Source organism: Canis aureus, chromosome 4 (genome assembly GCF_053574225.1).
Source record: "Canis aureus isolate CA01 chromosome 4, VMU_Caureus_v.1.0, whole genome shotgun sequence".
NCBI lineage: Eukaryota > Metazoa > Chordata > Mammalia > Carnivora > Canidae > Canis > Canis aureus.
Window position 1 is genome coordinate 86,801,156 of NC_135614.1, and position 21,276 is coordinate 86,822,431.

Below are 21,276 nucleotides of genomic sequence, written 5' to 3' on the forward strand. Positions count from 1 at the left end.
CAACTGTATTCGTCCAGAGGCATAGCCTATTTTTTTTTTCAGCAAAAGAAATGACATGCCATCCTGTCATATATTAAATTTCTATACATACTAGAATCTAATTTTGGAAACTTAATTTGTTTCTGTAAACTATTTTCTATTATTATTAAAATGTTATATTGTCTTTGTTAAAATTGCTTAAAGATATGGTTTAATGTTTGATGACAAAATCATTATCTAACTATTCTACCTTCTCAGTACTTTTTAAAATATCTTCACCATTTATCTTTTTCCACAAGACCATATTTTTTTTATCTAATTAAAAAAAATCAGTAAATTTCCAGAGATATATACTCAAAATGCACATACTTATCCCAACTTTACCATCAGCCTACAAATATTTTCTAGAGGAAGTAAAGATATTTTTTAAATTATTTTTTAAAGATTTGCTTATTTATTCATGAGAGACACAGAGAGAGAGGCAGAGACACAGGCAGAGGGAAGAGCAAGCTCCATGCAGGGAGCTCCTTGCAGGACTCGATTCTGGACCCAGGGTCACGACCTGAGCCAAATGCAGGTGCCCAACCACTGAGCCACCCAGGGGCCCCCAAAGATATTTTTAAATGGCTACTATAATCCATATATACTATAACCTTCGTTTTCCTCTTTAAATATTGGATTAATTTTGTGTTAATTCTTTGAGTGGACCAATATAATTTTTAACCATTACAAATCAACAATGTTTACCATTCTAATACATTGTAAGAACTCAGAAATCATTTATAAAACAATCTATTCCAATATTTTGCTACTCTCCTGTCACTCATCACATCAATGATTGTGACCTAGTTTTGCCATTCTCTGTTTTGTGCTGCTTTTTCTATTCTCAGTGTTAATTCAGAAATCATCAATTTGTTCTTCCAGCTTACAATTTCTATTGTATCTCTCAGACTTTGGAGTGCCTACTATTTTTCTGGAACTGACCATACTTAGGTACCTTTGACTATATTGGAATTGATATGAAGACACCAAGAGATAGAAAGCAAACAACGGGCTTTACAAACCTATTATTCTCTTCCTACAGTAATACTTAGCAATAGCCAGATCTTTTCCTGCATTGCTTCATTCTTTTGCCAAATGATGAAAAATTTAACTTTCTTTTCTTAATTTGTTGAAAGTCCTTGAAGCTCTGAGCTATCCTTTAACAATGACCAAGAGGATAGTAGGAAAGAAGATAAGAGAAAGTAACTCTCAAGCCTATAACTAAATGCCTTTAGGGAACACTGGGTAACAATTCTCAAAATTTAAGAGAATTTCAGACCATGTTATGGCTTATACTGTGGCATCAGTTTGAAGTTTGTGAGACGGACATTTACAAAATCCTTTTGAGAAGCAAAAATGTAGTATTTGGGAATGTACATTCCCAAATACGAGAGTGAGCAAAACCTTTTCCTAAAAAACAAACTTAAAAAAAGAAAAATCTCCAGATATGATCTCTCAGAAGAGATATGGAAATAACAGTGTGCTTGGCATACCTTATTCAAAAACAATTATGATTGAGGTAAAAACATTGATAATAAAATGTAAGAATTTTATTTGACTTCAGGAAGTATGTTAATAGATTATAAACAAGTAGACTTTAGGATCTCAAAGAAATTACTTGCCTTTATTTTTTTTTTTGTTTTTCTTTTTTTTAATAATAAATCTATTTTTTATTGGTGTTCAATTTGCCAACATACAGAATAACACCCAGTGCTCATCCCGTCAAGTGCCCCCCTCAGTGCCCATCACCCATTCACCCCCACCCCCCGCCCTCCTTCCCTTCCACCACCCCTAGTTCGTTGCCTTTAAACATCAGAAATATTAACTAACGTATAGAGCAACTTGCTATCAGCAAACTTTGGCACCAGCATCGAGTGTGTTTCATAGCTTCAGCTGCAAAAACAAAATATGGTTCTTCTTTTGTGGAAGAAAATTTGCTAGCGTTAAGTTTAACAATGCCCTACAAGGTTTCTTAGTAAACCCGACCACTCATTGCAGTATGGTGATATGTTGATATTATAAATTAAATTGACAATAATTACTAAAATGGCCTCTTGAAATAAGAACTGAAAAGGAACCCCTGTGGAGCTCTGAGAGCTGGTACTTATGAAATAACTGTTATTTTAGCATTTCACGTTCTAATCATTTCACCTTTATTGACGCCAGGGAGAAAGGGGGCTGCTGAGAGCAGAGGAGCAGTAGACAATTATCAGTAGTCATGATTTACTAGTTCCATTTGCTCTGTGAAAAGGGTAAAATGGTACAGTGTCAGTACAGATCTCAGGTCCCATGGATTTTCTACAGCAATTACCTCGAGGTGGGAAGGATGACGTTTTACAGATGGAAGATGAGGACATTTGCCAAGAAAGATCATAAGTTCACCAACTGTATTAGCTAGAAAGCTTATTCACAGGTGCTCCCTGTTCACCAATACCCACCCACACTCAACTATTCCAATCATTCCAAGAGAAGCACAGCACACACAGAGTCTCCCACACAAACATACAGGACACTGTCATAACTGTGATTGTGTCATCTATGTGGCATTTCTTCCTTTATACGTAGAATTCAAGTTTTTTTTAACTTACTGATTTAAAATATGGAGATACAAATTAGAGTTTGGTAGTTTTGATGTGAGAAAAGAAGGCAAAAGAAAAATTAAATTTCCTGACTACCTACAGCCCACTGACAAGTCCTTGAAATAGAGTTACCTGCCTCTAGGGACTCAGTGGCCTCCCTGTTGACCCTTCACTAAGGGCAAGAGGCAATCTTAGCCTGATCCCCCAGGATCCTGTGCGTCTACTTTAACATAATGAAAATTCCTTTGGAAACTCCTTTGTCTCTACCCCTTCAAGATAAATGTTGGCAATCATGCCCCAAATGTATGCCGCACTGATACACATCAGAAGGGTCTCATGGCTAGAGTTGTATTAGTTGGTAATTAATGGCCTTTCCCTGACAATAGCTGGCCCCCTCAAGGTCCTGGAAACCTTGCTTCCAAATCCCGTAGAGGCTTAGGGTCTCTCTAACCCCCTCCCACTTAAAAGTCTACAATGTGCCACTCCTCATGACCCCAAGGCAGCTCTTTCTGCTTTTGGGTCCTGACCCCATGCTTCAATAAAACCACCTTTTTGCATGGAAGACGTCTCAAGAATTCTTCCTTGGTGTCATCTCCGAACCCTGACATCTTTCCTACATCAGTTTCATCTCCTGTCAGCTCTATATTTATCATATTATATATTCCATTATGTGTTTTTTTTTTATCTATCTTCATAAGAAAGACCAATCCTTTGCTTATTTTCACATACATGGTACTGTTTAGACATGCTCTCATTATTTCTAGCTTCTCTGTGTGGACAGAATAGCAAAAAAAAAAAAAAAAAAGAAAAAGAAAAAAGAAAAGAAAAATTTTCTTAAAGAGAGGTTTTCAAATGTTTCCTCATCAGTTTTAACCATGGATCTATCAATCAGTGTATCAATCTATAGATAGATATTCAACTAGATTTAAATTCAAGTTAGTGAATATACAGTGAATTATTAGTTTCAGGGGTAGAATTTAGTGATTCATCAGTTGCATGTAACACCCAGTGCTCATTACATCACATGTCTTTCTTAAAGCCCATCACCTAGTTACCCCCTCCTCCCAACCCCCCTCCCCGCCAGTGACCTTTAGTTTCCTAGAGTTGAGAGTCTCTTATGGTTTGCCTCCTTCTCTGTTTTTATCTTACCTTACTTTTCCTTCCATTTCCCTATGTTCATCAGTTTTGTGTCTTAAGTTTAACAATATACTTGGCAAAAGACCCGTGTTCCCATGTCAAATGCATTGCCAAATTGCTTGGTCACAAGAGAAATGGGGAAGATTTGCCCCAGGCTACTTGCAGTGAGACAAATCGCCCCCCTTAGAACTCCTTCTAGTTCTAAGCCTTTCACTGTACCCTCTGAGGCTCCTCATTAAGGGGATTTTACATTCAGTACTCTTGTGACTTTTTCTCTCTCCCTTCCCTTTAACAGTTGCTCTAAGGGAACTGAAATGAAAAAGAAGAGATAATTCATTTTCAGTGCAAGCATTTGCAGAAGAGCAGCATTTCATAGAATTCAGAGGCTAGAGGTGCAGGTTAAAACACAGATTTGAAGCTGAACATTCTCTGAGGGAGTTAAAAATAAAGTTTGCCTCTCCTCAATGAAAGGGAATGAAGGAATTTTTTTTTTCTAAATTATAGGAAAATCTCAGAATAAAGATTTTTGACATTAATTTTCTCTTCTTTGAGTTTTGCATTTTAAATGGAAACAATCTCTTTATAATATATGATGGACCCACTTTCAGTACCTTTTTAGTTGGTAGTTTCTTTGATTTGCCAAGTATAAAATATCTTAATTATCCTCATAATGATACAGATTATGTTGCATTCACTTACTTTGGAACAAGTAAATAAAGCAGAAAAAAATAACAAATATGCACTAGCTCTAAATCATGAGCTCCAAGAAGATTTCTGTACTGAGTCACAGCCCTTGTCTGCACATTTCCACCTGCAGCGCCCTGTGGGTATTTCAAATGTAACATTTCTAAACCGACTTCCACTAGTCATTTTCCTTCACCTCTTTTTTCTTTCTTTTCTTCATCTCTAAAGCTCATTCAGAGGCCAGCATTGTCAGGCTAATTTTATTTTCTTATTTCATCAAAAGCTGTTATGGGTCCTTCATAAAGGATCATCAGTTTTTGTTTTTAAGATTTTATTTATTAATCCATGAGAGACACACACACAGAGAGAGGCAGAGACACAGGCAGAGGGAGAAGCAGGCTCCATGCAAGGAGCCCGATGTGGGACTCAATCCAGGGACTCCAGGATCACACCCAGGGCCGAAAGTGGCACTAAACCGCCAAGCCACCCAGGGATCCCCAGGATCATCAGTTTCTTATGACCATTACATCTATTCAGTAGGATTAACTCTCCTTTAAAGAATGGGAAGCTCAAGCAAATATACCCCACAAATGGATACAAAAGAAGGGAGGTGATTGAGAGAGACCAGGCCAAGAGGCCTCACACAGGCCTTTCTCGGTTGATACTTCTCATTTAGATGTGATTCTTGGACAACAAGCATTTTGAGTGTTTTGAAACATGAGAGTTGATCATCGGCCTCAGTCAAATTAAGTTTTAAAGAGTTGTGTGTCCAATGATAATCTTAGATTTGTACAATGTTTGAAGTCTAGAACTATTCTATGAGGCCTACAAGGTAGGCCTATTAATATGTATATTGACGCAAGATCATTTTGTGAGAAGTTACAGAGAAGAGACCACACTGTCTCTGTCAGAGCATTAATGTACCTATAAATATTCCTGCAAATGTCCCCTTGAAAGTTCATTCGGTGGAGGCGGTTAAGTTGTTTACAAAAATCTTGCATACATCGTGATAAACAGAGTCTGTGGATGAACCAAATGGGGAATCAAATCCTCCTAGAAAGTATTAAATTACAGTGAAGAACTTTTATTGCAGTACATCTAATCTCTGTTTTGAAGATTGTCATTTTTTTTAAAGCATAGCCGTAAACTAAATTAACTCAGACTGAGGCTCCAGATGAGAAGCTGTGTGCGTGTGCTCGTGCCTAATAATGCCTTTAGCTCTGGGTGAAAACACCCACCTGGCTCACTCATTTCCACCTCTGCCTCCTTGTGGAAGTTAATTATGTGACGAGGGTAAAACCTTGCAAGTGATCCCAGAATGTTTACATAAGTCAACACTGCATCTTATAAATTCCTACAGTCTTCTAATTTCCCGTCATTTATGTGCCAATGCAAATCTGCAAATCTTGCTACTCAGGTCCTGCAGAATAGCGTGATATTTAAAAAAAAAAAAACTGCATACAACTGCTCTTTGATGCATTAGGCAGAATTTGGAGCCCACATTGTTTTCTGTTTCAAGACACCTTTGTAGTTATTTGAACTGTAAAATTGCGGCCATCTTATTATGAAATTTGTAAATTCAGAATCTTATTGGGAATAAAATGCAAAACTCCTTCCCATCAATTGAAGAAATCTCCCTTTATTATAAGTCTGTCCAGTTGTGAACTTTTCCTGTGATGTTCTCATTAATACGGCCTACCCCCTTCTCTCCCTTGCTCCCTTCTTCCTTCACATTCTCTCCCTCCCCCCTTCCCTGTCACTCCCTCTCTTTCTCTCCCTCTGTCTCTCTCTTACTGTCTTTCATTTCTCCTCATCTTCTATATCTTTCTCTCACAATCTGTTTCTTTGTTGGACATTCTTTAATTTTCTATCTCAGAGTCATTTTGATGTAGGAATGAGATAGGGGCAGACAGGGCTAGGCAGGGAAAGTTGAGGGAAAGGCCCAGAGTCAAGCTCCTACCTATCCCAAGAAAACAGAGGAAGTACAGTAAAATCAGAAAAAATAAATAAATAAACCTGGCTCCCTAGATCCAAAATGTTAGGGAGTGTCCTCCTTTTAATGGCTACTAAGGAATCACAGAAACCTGCCAGATCACAAAGAAATAGGTCATTAAGGTGTTATCAATAGTCTCTGCTCAAACCAAGATGGCACAAGAATCTCAAGGCCGCGGGTTACCCGACTAGGCTCGCAGAAATCCCAGATGTAGAGAAATGTTATGGAGGAGATATTACCCTGAGAGAAGGGAGCCCCTTGTTTGGGCTCATGAGATTTACAAAAAGCCATCCCCTTTGTTATTATGAGGGTTCCAAGTCCACCATGTTTGTTCTAAATATCCACCCTGATAGTGACAGGAAATGGACCAAGGTCCTGGTCAGTTTCCTATAAAAGACAGACCCTACAAGCCCCCAGTGGCAATGCTGTGGGGACCCCTCTCGCTCCTGAGAGCTTTCTCTGCATCTCTGCTTAATAAACATCTATGGCTTTGCTCACTCTCCGTTGTCCACGAGATTCATTCTCCACTCCATGAGACAAGAACCCAGCTCTCCCATAGTATCAATTTGCTAGTGCTCTTCTGACCACACACACGCGCACAATTGGTTATCTGTTGTATTGAAGAACTGCAGTTGCCTTCATAAGAACCCCTAATTTTTATTATTTAGGTTATATCTAGATTTTATTTATAGTTGCTGCTTTTAAGGAGATGTTTCTACCCAATATGTCTTCTGTGTTTTCCAATACACATGAACCTGAATGGATCGTATATGGTAACTGCTCATAGTTCTTGTTTCTGTGTTATACTCCTTACAGTGAGTAGATGTAACAAAAGAAAACTAAGTGTGGTGACAGTAAGTGAGTCCATTTGTTCACAGATTCAAAGGTAATATTGCCAGCAGCATCACCACACTGAGGAATATATGTTGTTTGTGTGAGGCGATTATGAGAATTGAAGGAAGTAGCTTCTATTATTAATAGGTTGATTTGTTCACTTTTTTCTTTTTTACAGATGTGGATTTGGGATTTTTTTTATGTATTTCAGCATTAATAAATAACTTTGGAAATTTGTTTTAGCTGGGTGATAAACATGTTTTCCTAATTCCAGTAAAAACATCATCTGGATATGGGTTAAAATTATTTTTAGAAGGTTCTGTGAAACCAATTATTACCTTATATAGGATTTTGCATATGTATTCCGAAGTTTTATTTTTATTTCTTCTTTTTATTTGTCAAAATTTGTAGTGCCCTATTTCTATTCTAAACTATGGATTTAATGTATAAGAGAATTATTCATTAGAATACCATTTGAGTTGGTATTCCTATAAATGTTTAAGTCACTGTGAGATTCTCTGTCTAGATTAGGCAAATTAAACACACACACACACACATCTAAGGTATAATATATTTAAAATAGGTATTGAATGTGTTGTGTTAATTGACATGTTTGCAATTATTTCTACTTTTAATTTTGCTTCTACCAATGTTTGTTTTTTCTCCTTCCCTGGCTTTTTTAGTTTGATCCAATTTCCTTTGTTTCTGTTTTCCTTTTCAAAATTAGACATTGTTTGCCTCTTCCCAACAACTGTAAGACATTAAATGAAATTTCATTAAAATGTGTCTAGATATGGAGGTATTTCCCATTCCTACCCAAGATTCATTTCTGCATTAAAATCTGGGAAGTTGTCCAGCATTTATGTCTTTGAATGTTCCCTCTTGCCTATTCTCTGTTCCCTCTTTCCATATAAATGAGAGTTCCCAAGATGAAAGCTGATCTGTTTTTTTTTTTTTTTTGACCTGATTTCAGAAATGTTAACCCATCATTTCATGGTGTTCTATTATTTAAAAGTCTGTCACGTAAGTCCAACCCCACACTCAAGGGGTGCCTATTACACAAGGACATGGATCCAGGAATAGAGATCATCGGGGATTGTCGGAAAAACTGCCCACAGTAACCAAAGTATTTAACAATATGAATTTATCTCTGATATAAATGGCCTATTCCCATTTTTCAAACCTAATAAAGTTATTCATTTATAGCTTTATCTGATCAAAATTTGTAATGATGTTATAAAAGAAAACATAAATTTTAAGTATTTTTTTGATTTACAAGGTTTTATAGGTGGCAAGTAAACACTATAGCATAAATCATTCCTATCGTGTCTTTGTCTTTTAACAAATCTGATCTCTCAAAGGCTGAGGGAATTTTATTATTCTTGGTAAATATCAGATATTCACCAAAGTGTACTTGTATTACTCAAACTGTTTGATTTACTTAATATGATAGAATGCATTTCACTTGTGGTAATTTATTTAGATTTTAGTGTTTTGTTTTGTTTTTTTAACCAACTCTCTGGCCAAACCCTCTCCTGCTCCTTTGATCGGGAAAGAAAAGAAGGAAAAGAAAGGAAAGAAAGAAAGAAAGAAAGAAAAGAAAGAAAGAAAAAAAGAAAGAAAGAAAGAAAGAAAGAAAGAAAGAAAGAAAGAAAGAGAAGAGAAGGAAGGAAGGAAGGAAGGAAGGAAGGAAGGAAGGAAGGAAGGAAGGAAGGAAGGAAGAAGCACAATGCAAAGCTACTTGACAATAGCTTCTAGTTTTCAATTAAAAAGCACAGATTAAAACTGTTGAGGGGAGGAATTTAGGTGAGTTTACCTAGTGCTGTCTTTCCAGCACAAAGAACATACATGGTAAGATTTGTTGGAATATCAAGTCAAATGCAATACTTGATGAAACAAATGGATGGAAAAGGTATAGAAAACCCAGGAGGGCAAAGGGAAAGGGTGACACAACCATAGACGGTATGGCTCCATCTTGGATCTGGAGCGCGGACCTTGGGATTCTGAACAACAATCATATCAGCGATAACGTGGTTTGTTTCAGTTAAAATCTCCAACATTTTACATAAAATCGGGAATAGAAATAAAACCCTCACAATGACTGAGATTAAATTTTACATAAGACTATTGGGATACAGCATCAGCTGATGAAGTTTGGTTTATTTGTATGTTTTATTATTTTGTTTGTTTGTTTGTTTTTGTTTTATTATTTTTTTGCCACAACTTTTTAGCACTCTTGAGTTTCTAGTCCAAGCAATACATACATGACATGCATAGAGTTTTATCCAAAATCGCTGTGATTCCAAAGAATTCTAGGCAGATTATCCAATCGGTCATATGACGTTGCTATATTTGGAGACAAGATCATGACTTTCATTGACATTCAAAAAAAAGCACCACTGTGAATAAATGTGTAGAGTACTAAGTATGTCCCTTTGCATGTGTTTTAGCCTATCTTTTGCTTATTCTTAAATGTGAATGTAATAAACACAAGATTAAGATGGATATCATAATACAAGTGTCTTAGGACCGTAAAAACATGGGTTATTAGTTCCCTATTACTGTCGTAACAAGTGACCACCAATTCAGTAGTACCCTATAGTTCTGTGGGTTGGACATCTCACTGGGCTAAAATCCAGTGTCAATAGGACTTTGTTCATTTTTGGAGGCTCTCAGGAAGAAGCCCTTTTCCTTATCATTTCCAGCTTTTATTTATTTTTTTTAAGATTTTATTTATTTATTCATGAGAGACACAGAGAGAGAGAGACAGAGACACAGGCAGAGGGAGAAGAAGGCTCCATTCAGGGAGCCCGATGCGGGACTCGATCCTGGGTCTCCAGGATCACCCTGGGCTAAAGGCGGCGGTAAACCACTGAACAACCCAGGGATCCCCATTTCCAACTTTTAGAAACAGCCTCCATTCCAGCCGGTGGCTCTCTTCCATCTTAAAGGCAACAAGGAAGTTTAGAGTCCTCATCCCATGGCATCACTGTGACCCCTGCTTCTGTCTTCATGTCTTTTCTGCCTCCCCCTCCATGACTAAAGACCTCAGGGGCTACACTGGGCCCACCTGAATAATCCATGATAATCTTCCTATTTCAGTTTTTTAAACCAAATACAGAGTTTATTATGCCAATGCGACAAAATAGCATAAAACACTAAGCCATTTGCCAGGGTGTCCTTTTCAAGAGCGAGTGCCAGCATACAGTGAGGGAGCTTCCCCACTAACCTTTATTAACCATAATTACTTAACTGAATCCTAAAGATTGAGTAAAATATTCTTTCTACAACATGCTGAACGCTCACTTTCCTTTCTTAGAGAAGGTCTTCTAAATGCACCATTCATCTCCCCCTTCTGTCAGGAGGGACATTTCATCTGAAAACCTGCAAAAGGGGTCTTGTGCTGATCTGATGGTCAGTACCCCCAAACATAAGTCCCATGATCATGGCCCCAGATTCACTGACCAGACAGGGACAGACCAACACCGTACCTGCCAGACAGTGTTTTCCTGGAAAGGCTCTGGACTCAAGACAAGCCCCCATGTTACCAGGGAAGGAGGAGTGTTCCAAATGGTGGAGATGCCGAAAGAAATTGAAACCAAACTTATTGCCAGGAGTGTCCAGGGTGGCTTTGACTCCTCTTTATAGTTGAGGCCTGCAGATCCTTTGCTCTTCTTTTTGGCGTCCTCACCTACTAGCTGCCCTTGGGCTGAGCTGGGTACTGTGGGGCGGGGAAGTCACAGTGTCAGAACTGAGTAATTTAACATTAGCCATGCCTATACCACACTAACCCCTTTATATAAATTAACTGATTGCTTGTTCAAAATTATAAGGTAGGTGTAGTCGTTACCCCTGATTTAGAATTACAGAGAGATTCAGTAATTTGTCAAAGGTGTCAAGGCAGTAAATCCAGGATTTGAATCCAGATCATTTGGATCCAGGAGTCACACTCAAACATCTATGGGATCAAATCAAGTTTCAAGACCAGCAGAAAAAGCCAAGGCACAGACAGGGTTTCTCCAACCCAGAAGCAGAGCCAGAACAGGACCAACTATTGCTCCAATTCAGGCCCACATTCCAAGTTCTAGAAAGGCTCCAGCTTTTGTTGCCCCTGGTCACTGGCTTCCTTGAGCCAATCCGCTGCCCTCACAAGCCCTTGCTCTGGGCTACTTTGCACTTCCAAAGCTTGTCCACCCTACCCCTTGAATTGAATCAGCCATCGTCCAGTCCCTTGCCGTCTCTGAGAGCCATCTGAGTCCTGTTGTCCCCAGACAAGGAGCACATCAGTTGCCCTCTCATGGGGCAACAGGTTCATTCAGGGTACAGGGTTCAGATAAAGTATTAGCAACCTTCTCTATCCTCACCTCCTCTCGCCCTACTGCAAAAGGCAGCATTTCTGTCCTCTGGCAGCACCTGCAGGCCATATCACTGTCACCATCTGCCTCCTCACCTAATCCCTACCGAAGGGCCCGTCACTCCCTTTGGGGTTTTCCCATCTTGAGTGTCACTCAGCTCATTTCTCCACTCACCAAGCTAGTTCCTGGACCAGCTGCTCTTGCCTGTGATGGATTAGAAAGAGTGGCCAAGAGAGGGACCCCGACACCCTTGTACCACTCTCTTCTTTCCTTGCCTCCTCAAATCCAAGACCATCTAATCTCCCCATTTTAAGTCGGCTGAGTCGCCATCTTCCCCTTCGTCATGCAACTTGACATATTCACAGGTGCTGGGGATTAGAACATGGACATGGGGGGGTGCATTCTTCTGCCTATCATAATGGCTTTAAGATAACTTTAGGTTGGGAGGCATTCATCAAATACTCCCACTTAATGAAAATACACATTTATCAACATTGAATTTATATTATTTAAAATACAGATCTTATAGCAATGATGTGACTTGAACAAAATGTGAAGCAGTCTTTTAAGAAATGCTCCTTAAGAAAAGATAGGACTGAGAAAATGTTACAAAGACTTTATTAGACTATTATGAAAAAAGAACAATGCATTTGCGTTTCGAATACGTGTGTGTGTTTGTGAGTATGTGAGACAGCATACAGGGAAAGAAGAAGAGAAAATAAGAGCAAAAGAAAAAGAGGATACGATATTTGACAAAAAAAAAAAAAAACAACTTTTCATGAAATAATTTTCTGTTTAAGATAATACTTGTTCCATTGAAATCTCTCCGAGATTTCTTCGGGGAAGATTTGTTTAGACATGCAATCATTTACACCGTTCTTTAACGGCCAATTTCCTTTTACTTAAAAGCCACCCTTGCAAATTTCTAACTAAAGATAATGACTGTGATGAAATTATATAGCTCCCTTCTTTCGTGTTGCATTTTCTCTTTCCTGGCTGTGACACCGTCACACCATCGCGCTGCAACCAATAATTTGCCGAAGTGTTTTCTTTCAAGAAAAAAAAATCAACAGGAACTCTTCCATAGACTTACTTATCTATTCAAATTGGTTTACTGTATCCCCTTTTCATCTGCATGTGTGCCTGGGTGCGGGTGTGTGTTTTAATATAATGCACTGCCACTGCACTTCTAACACTTTTTTTTTTTTTACAGAATGCCAATTCGAAACAAACACAATACTCCAATGCACCATCATAGCATCCTGTCCTATTCATAACTCATGGTTTAAATTGCTTTAAAAAAAATTCATGATGCTGACCTAATGGAAGAGATTCTATCCATGTTTGTTCGTAATGCCTTGACTTTTACTCCTCTGACATTTGTTCCTTTCCTCAAGTTTTCGGAAGGCTGGTCAATTATTCATAGTCTTTTTTGAGCTATAACTAGTGGCAATATTTCTCTGAACTTAGCCTGACAAGACAGGTTTAATCATCTCTTGCCCTTCGTGTATACATACCCTCTACTTATCATGCCAAGGGAGCTGTATATGTCCTAAAATCCCTACATTATTAATAAAGTCCCAAGGACACTATTAATCAATGTCACTTTGACTCAACTTCCTAATACACAGTCTATGAACCCCTGTTTACTATTTTCACCCCAATTTTCTACTACAAAACCTTCTAGAGTTCATCAAAGTTAGCTCTGATCCATTGTGTTGCCTCTTGTATTTCATACAGTACTTAACACATTTATAATTTTATTTTAAAATTATTTTTATTAGTATCTTCCCTTCTGCTGAGACTGTGGACTCATGAAAGACAGTCTCTTTTATCCAACCATGTCTTCTAGGTTGTAGCCTAGTGGCTGGAATAGAGAAAAGCTCAAAACATTTTGAAGGTTGAATGAATGCAAGATGGTTCCTAGTTCCATTTGCCTGCTTAACCAGGATCTGAACAGGTGTTATGGGAGTGAAGCTGAATAACCCTTTTCACTTAGTCATTATTATGTATTTCATAGATTCCATTAACCAGTATTTTCCAAAAATACGTGGAGGCTGCATGTATAAAGTCTAGTCCCATAAATCCAACTTAATTCTCTGCCACAGGAAGATAATAGAGCTTTGGAAATAGCACGAGTTTTGGATCCGTGACACCCGAGTTACAATCCTCTCAGCTCCCTCTAGTCATATGGTGCGGAAGATTGCACTGAACCTTTAGTAGCTCAATATCAGCATCTGATGTATAAAAGAACTGAGTTTTGTTTGGATACATGATTATATATCCCATATGTTGAGTTTCTTTTTAGGGAAAATATTTCTTCCAATATTTGACTTTCTTGTGTATCTACTTCTTGATTCACATCTGCCTATATTGTCAAACTTGCTGTTCTTATTGAAAGAAACTATTTAATTATGTCTTCATATACGCCACAGTAAACTTGCTTAAGTTTTTATCAACATGCCCTACACTTCTTTTCTCATTCAATAATTTATCTTAATTGTTGATTTCAGGGGCTATTTCTTCTCTTCTTCTGTTTTAAAAAAATGTAATTGACTAGCTCTTTGGAGTGGGAAGTTCTCCTTTATTTATTTTTTTCCTTCCTTTTCTATCTTACAGTTGCCTCCAACAAATCCCATTTTTTTGTTGTTGTTGTTTTGTTTTGTTTTGTTTTGTTTTCAAATCCCATTTTTTTTTTTCAAATCCCATTTTGAACCAATTTTTTTATTGGGAGATCTTGCCCACCTTTCCCAAGAACACAGCTGCTTGGCTGGGTTCCCATGGGCAACCCTACAGCCACCATAGGTAAGTGGGCAGCTTTGTAGTTATCACCTGTAGCTATGGGAGTGGTCTTAGTCTAGGTCTGCCCCTTCTCCAAGAATGGACTACCACCCAGGGCTGCCTTGCTATATAAGTTTCCTATTATTCCATTACAACTCACATCTTCCTCCAGAATCTAAATTCCTGGCCATATGGATAGATTAGTTTCTGGATTCAACAGCCGAAGGGATATGGTGCTGCTCATCACCCAATAATTTCATTCTATTTAATCTCTATAAGATGTTCATTTTTAAATATACTTCTCCCTGTTATTCTTCTGTGTTTGTAGTGATAGTAGTGATGCCATTAGTGGTGGGAGGACACAGTATAATTATCTGAACAAAGAATATTAATATTATTTATTGAAATCCTCTTTTCTCATCAAGTATCACACAGAAATATCAAACTCATATTTGCACAAATATGAAAGCAGTGCATTTCCCCCTAACTTATGCCATTCTTAGCCCCTTTCATATATTGCTGCCTAGCATTACCATACTGAGTTATAGAGACTAGAACCCTGAACTTGCCCTGAATGCCTCTTTTTCCTTCTGCAATGTAACAATACAGTGACCAAGTACAGATAAGAAATCTGTTAATTTTTTAAATAATTTTTAAAGATATATTTATTTATTTGAGAGAGAGTGTGAGAGCATGCATGTGAGTGGGGGAAGGGGCAGCGTGAGAGAGAATTCTCAAGCAGACTCCACACTGAGCGGGGGAGCCCATCATGAGACTCTATCCCTAGACCTTGAGATCATGACCTGAGTTGAAATCAAGAGTGGGATGTTCAACCAACTGAGCCAGCCAGGTGTCCCTGTTACTCATTTTATATCAAAATGTGTGTTAATTGTCTATTGCTGCTGTCTAATTCAGGCTCCCTTCATGTCTGACATCATGGTGCAGGTGTTATTTACAAGGTAAGGCAATATATAACCTCCATGCCAGTATTTTAAAATAGATAATGTGGACACACTGAATTTTTTTGAGCAAGAAAATATTAGCTAAATCTCATAGTTTTAGAATAGTATAAAAGATAAGCTTATTCTTGCCTCTACTTATAACTGCCTCCAATGTCTACTTTCTTTATTTAATGTAGCTACACGTTGTTTACATATATTAGCAAGATAAACTTGCAATCCAAGAATGTGTCTTGACAAGCCCTCTAACAGTTTGGAACGGAGTAGGTGATAAATCATAACTGATTTTCCTCCTACTTATCATTAAAAAGATGGCAGACATAGTTATTCTTGTGGACATAGCACACGATAGATTTTATAAATGTTACAGACTGCAAAGAGTGGAAAAAGACTGAAGATTTTCAAATTGTTGTAAGTTGCATTCATCCTAGTAAGCAATAGAGAAGTCACAGGGTTTTTTTTTTTTTTTTTTTTTTTTTTTTTTTTTTTTTAGCTATCTGCTGAAGATATACAAATAATGGTTTGAAGATCATATACATTTTCTCCATAATAAATCTGTATTCAAGATTTAAACTATTACATCTATAGCATTTTTTGCTGTTACATTTTGTCCATCAAAAATGCCACAATTTACAGCAATGCTCTTTAAAATGTCATATATCTGTATTTATATCTATTCACTTATATCTGTATCCATACATGTGTGTTGTGTGTGTGTGATCTTAATTTTCATAGCCTTTGCTAAGGACAAAAACAAATAGATGAAGAGTTTCCTAGAGATGAAGAAACTGAAGTAGAGAAGCCACTTCCCACAGAAAGCCATGAGAAAATGTATTGTTGTTTCCCTAAAATAGCAGCACCAGGATTTAAATTTTGACTGACAAGATACACATAAACACACTCACACACAGGATTGTTAATATGATTTGGTTTGAGGTAAATTAGGTTTAGATTTTTAGTGGTTAAGCAGCTGATCTTCAGGAAAAATGGGCAACAGTCATTTCTTAACATATCGCTTGTTATACAACTCAAAAATCTGCTTTAAAATTTTCATGGTGGTTTAGGCCACTCTCTAAGATTAAAAATTGTCCTTTCTAAAATCCCAAATAATATAAGGTTTCTGGGTGTATATGTAATAAACCTGTGTGAGTGGCATAGATAATGGATCTTTCACTTCTATTAAAAAAATCTACTTGTGATATATAGTAGGACATAAATAATATTTAATAAGTAATAATCAGGGATGCTTGGGTGGCTCAGTGGTTGAGCATCTGCTTTGGCTCAGGTTATGATCCTGGGGTTACAGGATCAAGTTTCACATCAGGCTCCCTGAATGGAGCCTGCTTCTCCCTCTGCCTGTGTCTCTGCCTCTCTCTCTCTCTCTGTGTCTCTCATGAATAAATAAATAAAATATTTATTTTTAAGTAATAATCAAATACTAGTGATTATTGTCAATTTTTCTACTATTAAGCCTGTAGTATCCAAGCAGATGGAGCCCACTGTTTTTCATAATTTATGTACCATTAATTCTATAAGGCCTCATAATTTACTTTTGAGTAGATTTATACCAAACTGTTGTAAAATTGGGACAATTCAGTTGAATATATAATGGCTTCCTCCAAAATGAGTCATAAAATGATTAAGTCTGTTGTAAAGCCTACAAGATGAAATTGTGGAAGGAGGTGATATTGAATTTTATATGTGTATATATTTTTTATGTGTGTATATTTTATATGTGTATATATATACACATATTTTTATAATTTTACACATAATTTTATATGTGTATATATATACACATATTTTTATATGTGTATATGTGTATATATATTGCATCCATATAGATTATATATGTACAGATATATGTACATTATATACAGATATATATAGATGTAACATATGTGTATGTGTATTAAATTTTATAGTTTTAATATACATCCGTCTTCACATGTATATATAATCTCTACACTGCTTTTTGTGTATATGAGTTCAAGAAGGAGTTTTGATATTCCTTTCACCTGAAGTATCTATGTTCTGAAAAACCGAATAAAGATAGTCATCATGACAAACAATTTCAATATAAAGACCTTTAAAAAATAGAGATATTTGGGCCATTCAATTCATCTTGGGTGGTAATTTTTAAGTGACTTAAGTTAAATTATGGTCTAAGGTAAAGTATGGTCACAATTTTTCATAATGGATTATTTTGGTAAAAATGCACTTATTTCTAGCTAATGGGATGAGACATATAGAGGGAATAGCTTTAATTCTGTGTCATGAGTCATATTTCTGAATAAGCTCAAGTCTCTAAATTTGAAGACATTATTTTTGTTGAGGTTTCTCTACACAGCTACTTCAAGCGAAGACTACATGTTTGAAGAAGTAGAACCAATGACCATGCCCCTACTAATACTTAACTCTGATTTTGTTTTGTGCCAAAAGGATCAGCAGTATCTATTTAAAATGACATCTTTACAGTGTTATCCAATTAGTTAATGCTCATGTACTAGAAACCTAATGATATCTGCATGTTGATTTTTTATCTGTCTCAACCCACTCTTAGAAATCCATAGTATTGGAGAACAGATGCAGAAGCTTCAGTGTTTACTCTCTGACAACTCCTGTGGGTGTCCAGAAACCCAGCTCATGTGGGGGCAGATGCTTGAAATGTCCTGTGGCATTTTCTAAGAGATATTTCAATGGCAGTCCTTTTACAAATAAATACAGAGGGTAATTTTTCTTGAAAGATTACTGAGAATTAAAGAGGCAACAATGAGTGGCACCTGAGCGGTTCAGTGGGGGAAGCATCCACCTTTGGCTCAGGTCATGATTCTAGAGGGTCCTGGGATCGAGCCCCAGGTTGGGCTCCCTATTTAGGGGGGTGGTTGTTTCTCTTTCCTCCTCTGCCCCTCCCAGGCATTCATGCCCTATCTCTCTCTCAAATAAATAAATAAATTGTTAAATGAATAAACAAAGAGGCAACAATGAAATGTCATTGTCAAGAAGAACTGCACATCTTTTTGGGGTGTGTGGGTGTTCATGTGTTCACAGAAGTGAAAATGAGTGGATGCACAGTGCTGCTTCTATTTCCCACTGCTAGAAGATAACCTCCAGATAGCAGTCTGTCAATTCAGACTCTATGTCTTTCCAACATGCTCTTCTGGTACCTACCATCTTACTTCTTTCACATTCTTCTGCAATGTAATCAAACATCTCCCATCCCCTTCACTGTCTTCAGCAAGATATCTCTTATTAAGCCTTAGTGAGGGTGGGGAAATACAGAGTTTTATTCTTTGCTTACCCTTCACTTTTTCTAGTTTTATCATTAGGATATAGTCCCTTTTTCTGGCATCTCAAGGACTTTGACTTTATCTAGATTCGATTTTGCCAATCATAGACTCTCTTTTTAGATCCTCATAATTAATATTTTAATTATTCTAGAGACTATATTTGTGCCCTTCAATGGTTAAGAGAAGATTATCACTAAGAGATGAAAAGAGGAAAATCCAAAGACTGATATTCCTGGCTCTATTACTAACAAAGTATGTGTAAATACTACATAGATTTCTCAGAAAACAATCACACTCCATACAAATGATGACATTATTCAAGAGTGTACCTGAAGGAAAATACCTTACGTGGGTCAAAATTTTAATTATGAGATAACTTACTTAAGTGCTTCCTGGCTTACCTATGTATTACTTTATGTAATTAATATTTATTAAGGACTTAATATATGCTAAATCTTGTGGATACAGTAATAAAAAGACAATAAAGGAGTCTGTTCCCTTGGTGCTTACCTTTGATTAAAGGAGACTTAAAAATAGCTAAACAAAGATTATAAGTAGCTTCATTAGAGATAAGCATAATGGAGAAACTAAAAAGAAAGTGGGTGACCAGAGGATGGATCATTTGGATTATGTAGTCAAAGAATTACGGCTAAGGCAACACTAGAGCTAGAATTTGAATGCAAGGGCAAGTGGGAAAATTATTCTCTAGGAAGTGGAAATAGTAACTAAAAAGGCTTCAAGAAAAAATCAGTTTAGTTTGTGTATTAGTTTGCTCTGACTGCTGTAGTAAGGTACCACACACTGGCGGGCTGAAATAATAGAAATGTAGTGTCTATCAGTCAGGATGCTAAGAAGCCTGAGAACAGTGTTGGTTGGGCTGCTTCCTCCTAAGAGCTCCAAAGAAGAATCCATTCCAAAACTTTCCTAACTTCTGGTAATCTGTTAGCAATCACTTGTGTTCCTTCACTTGTAGAAGCATCACTCATCTCTGCCTTCACCTTCACATCGCATTCTCCCTGTGTGCCTGTCAATGTCCACATTTTCCCCTTCATATAAGAACACCAGTCATATTGAACTGTGAACACACCTTATTCCACCATGATTTCATCCTACTTAAGTACACATGTCTGCAACAATTCTGTTTCCAAATAAGTTAATGTTCTGAGGTTCTAGGAATTGGGGTTTCAAGATATGAATTTTATGGGGACTCATTAAACCCACTAAAGATTGTAAAGTAAGCTTTTGCTGTAAAACAAAACATCCCAAAACATAGTGGCTTTAAACAACCACCATTTGTTTTACCTATAATTGTATTTGTTGGCAATTAGATCCAGAATCAGTTTGGTGGCTTAACTAGGGTCTTTCAGGTGTTTGCGTTCAGCTGATGGCTAAATGGAGCTGCTCCACTTCTAGAAGTTGAATGGTTGTCAGTTGATGTGGCAGGTACAACTAGGCTAAGTATCTTTTATCATCCATAGGGTAGCCCAGAGTTATTCATGTGTAGGCATCAGGTCCCAAGAACAACAAAAGAGAATGCCCAGTGTGCAAGTGCTTTCCAAACCTCTACTTGTTTTACATTTACTCATTGGCCAAAGCAAGTCGTGCCCAGGATCAATGGGTTGGGAATTAGTTTCCAACTCTTGGAAAGACAACCTGCAATATGATATGACAAAAGTCAGGATGCAAGGGTATGACAAATTTCTCGCCATCTTTATAATTGACCACATCTTATCTAAAGACCAGAAATAAAATTTGTATGAGTACCTACACGTTTCAATGGAATCATTTTTTAAATTGGTAATATAAAACAAAATTTAATATTTTCTTCATGTATTTAAAAAAAAAGAAAACAGAAATGATAACAAAAGCCAAAAATTAATTTCTCCACCTTGTTTCCGTAACTCCTTCTCCTTCTGTCCATGGCAGATGATTTTCATGATCTGGGTATTTTTCTCCATGTAATGCACATAATTTATAATATGTGTGGAATCAAACATTTTCCTAAGCCAAAGAAGAGTCAAAAGTCTAAAATTCTAACTCTCAGTACCATGACAGAGTTATAGATGTGATCAGTACAGTGGCTTTCAGCCTTACTAGCTCACATTTGAACAAGTTTTGGATATTTATCTTTATCCTCTTTTAACATCGGTTAATTACCCTGCTTATACACTTCCTTCTTTACTCTAAAAGTATTACATTAAGAGTTGAGACTTACATATTTAATTGGCTTAGTTCTTAGTCTCAAAAAGAAGATTCAAGTTATTTTTCCATAGAATGAAACTTTTCTGTTTATCAATAACCCAATATCTACCCATCCCCTCCTATTTCTAAAAATAGCCTGATCTCCTACTAGAGAATTATATTTTCCCTTTTGAGGAGAGTTTGAATGTCCTTACATAAATAAGGGGTGAGAGTTAAATCAGATCAATCTGACTCATTGCCCTGGGATTTTTCAATTTTGAGATAAATGATTTAATGATGAAGCAAATAAAATAGAAGTTCTTTGCTTATGGAAGCTCCCTAGTGGGATTATTGAGTAATTTGCATAGCCCTCAGTGCTGCCTAATGTTGGCTTTTGCTAATCCTGGTTCTCCAGTCTCTTTGATTCTGCAAAATATCTGATGTTTCTTCCAACCAATTGTT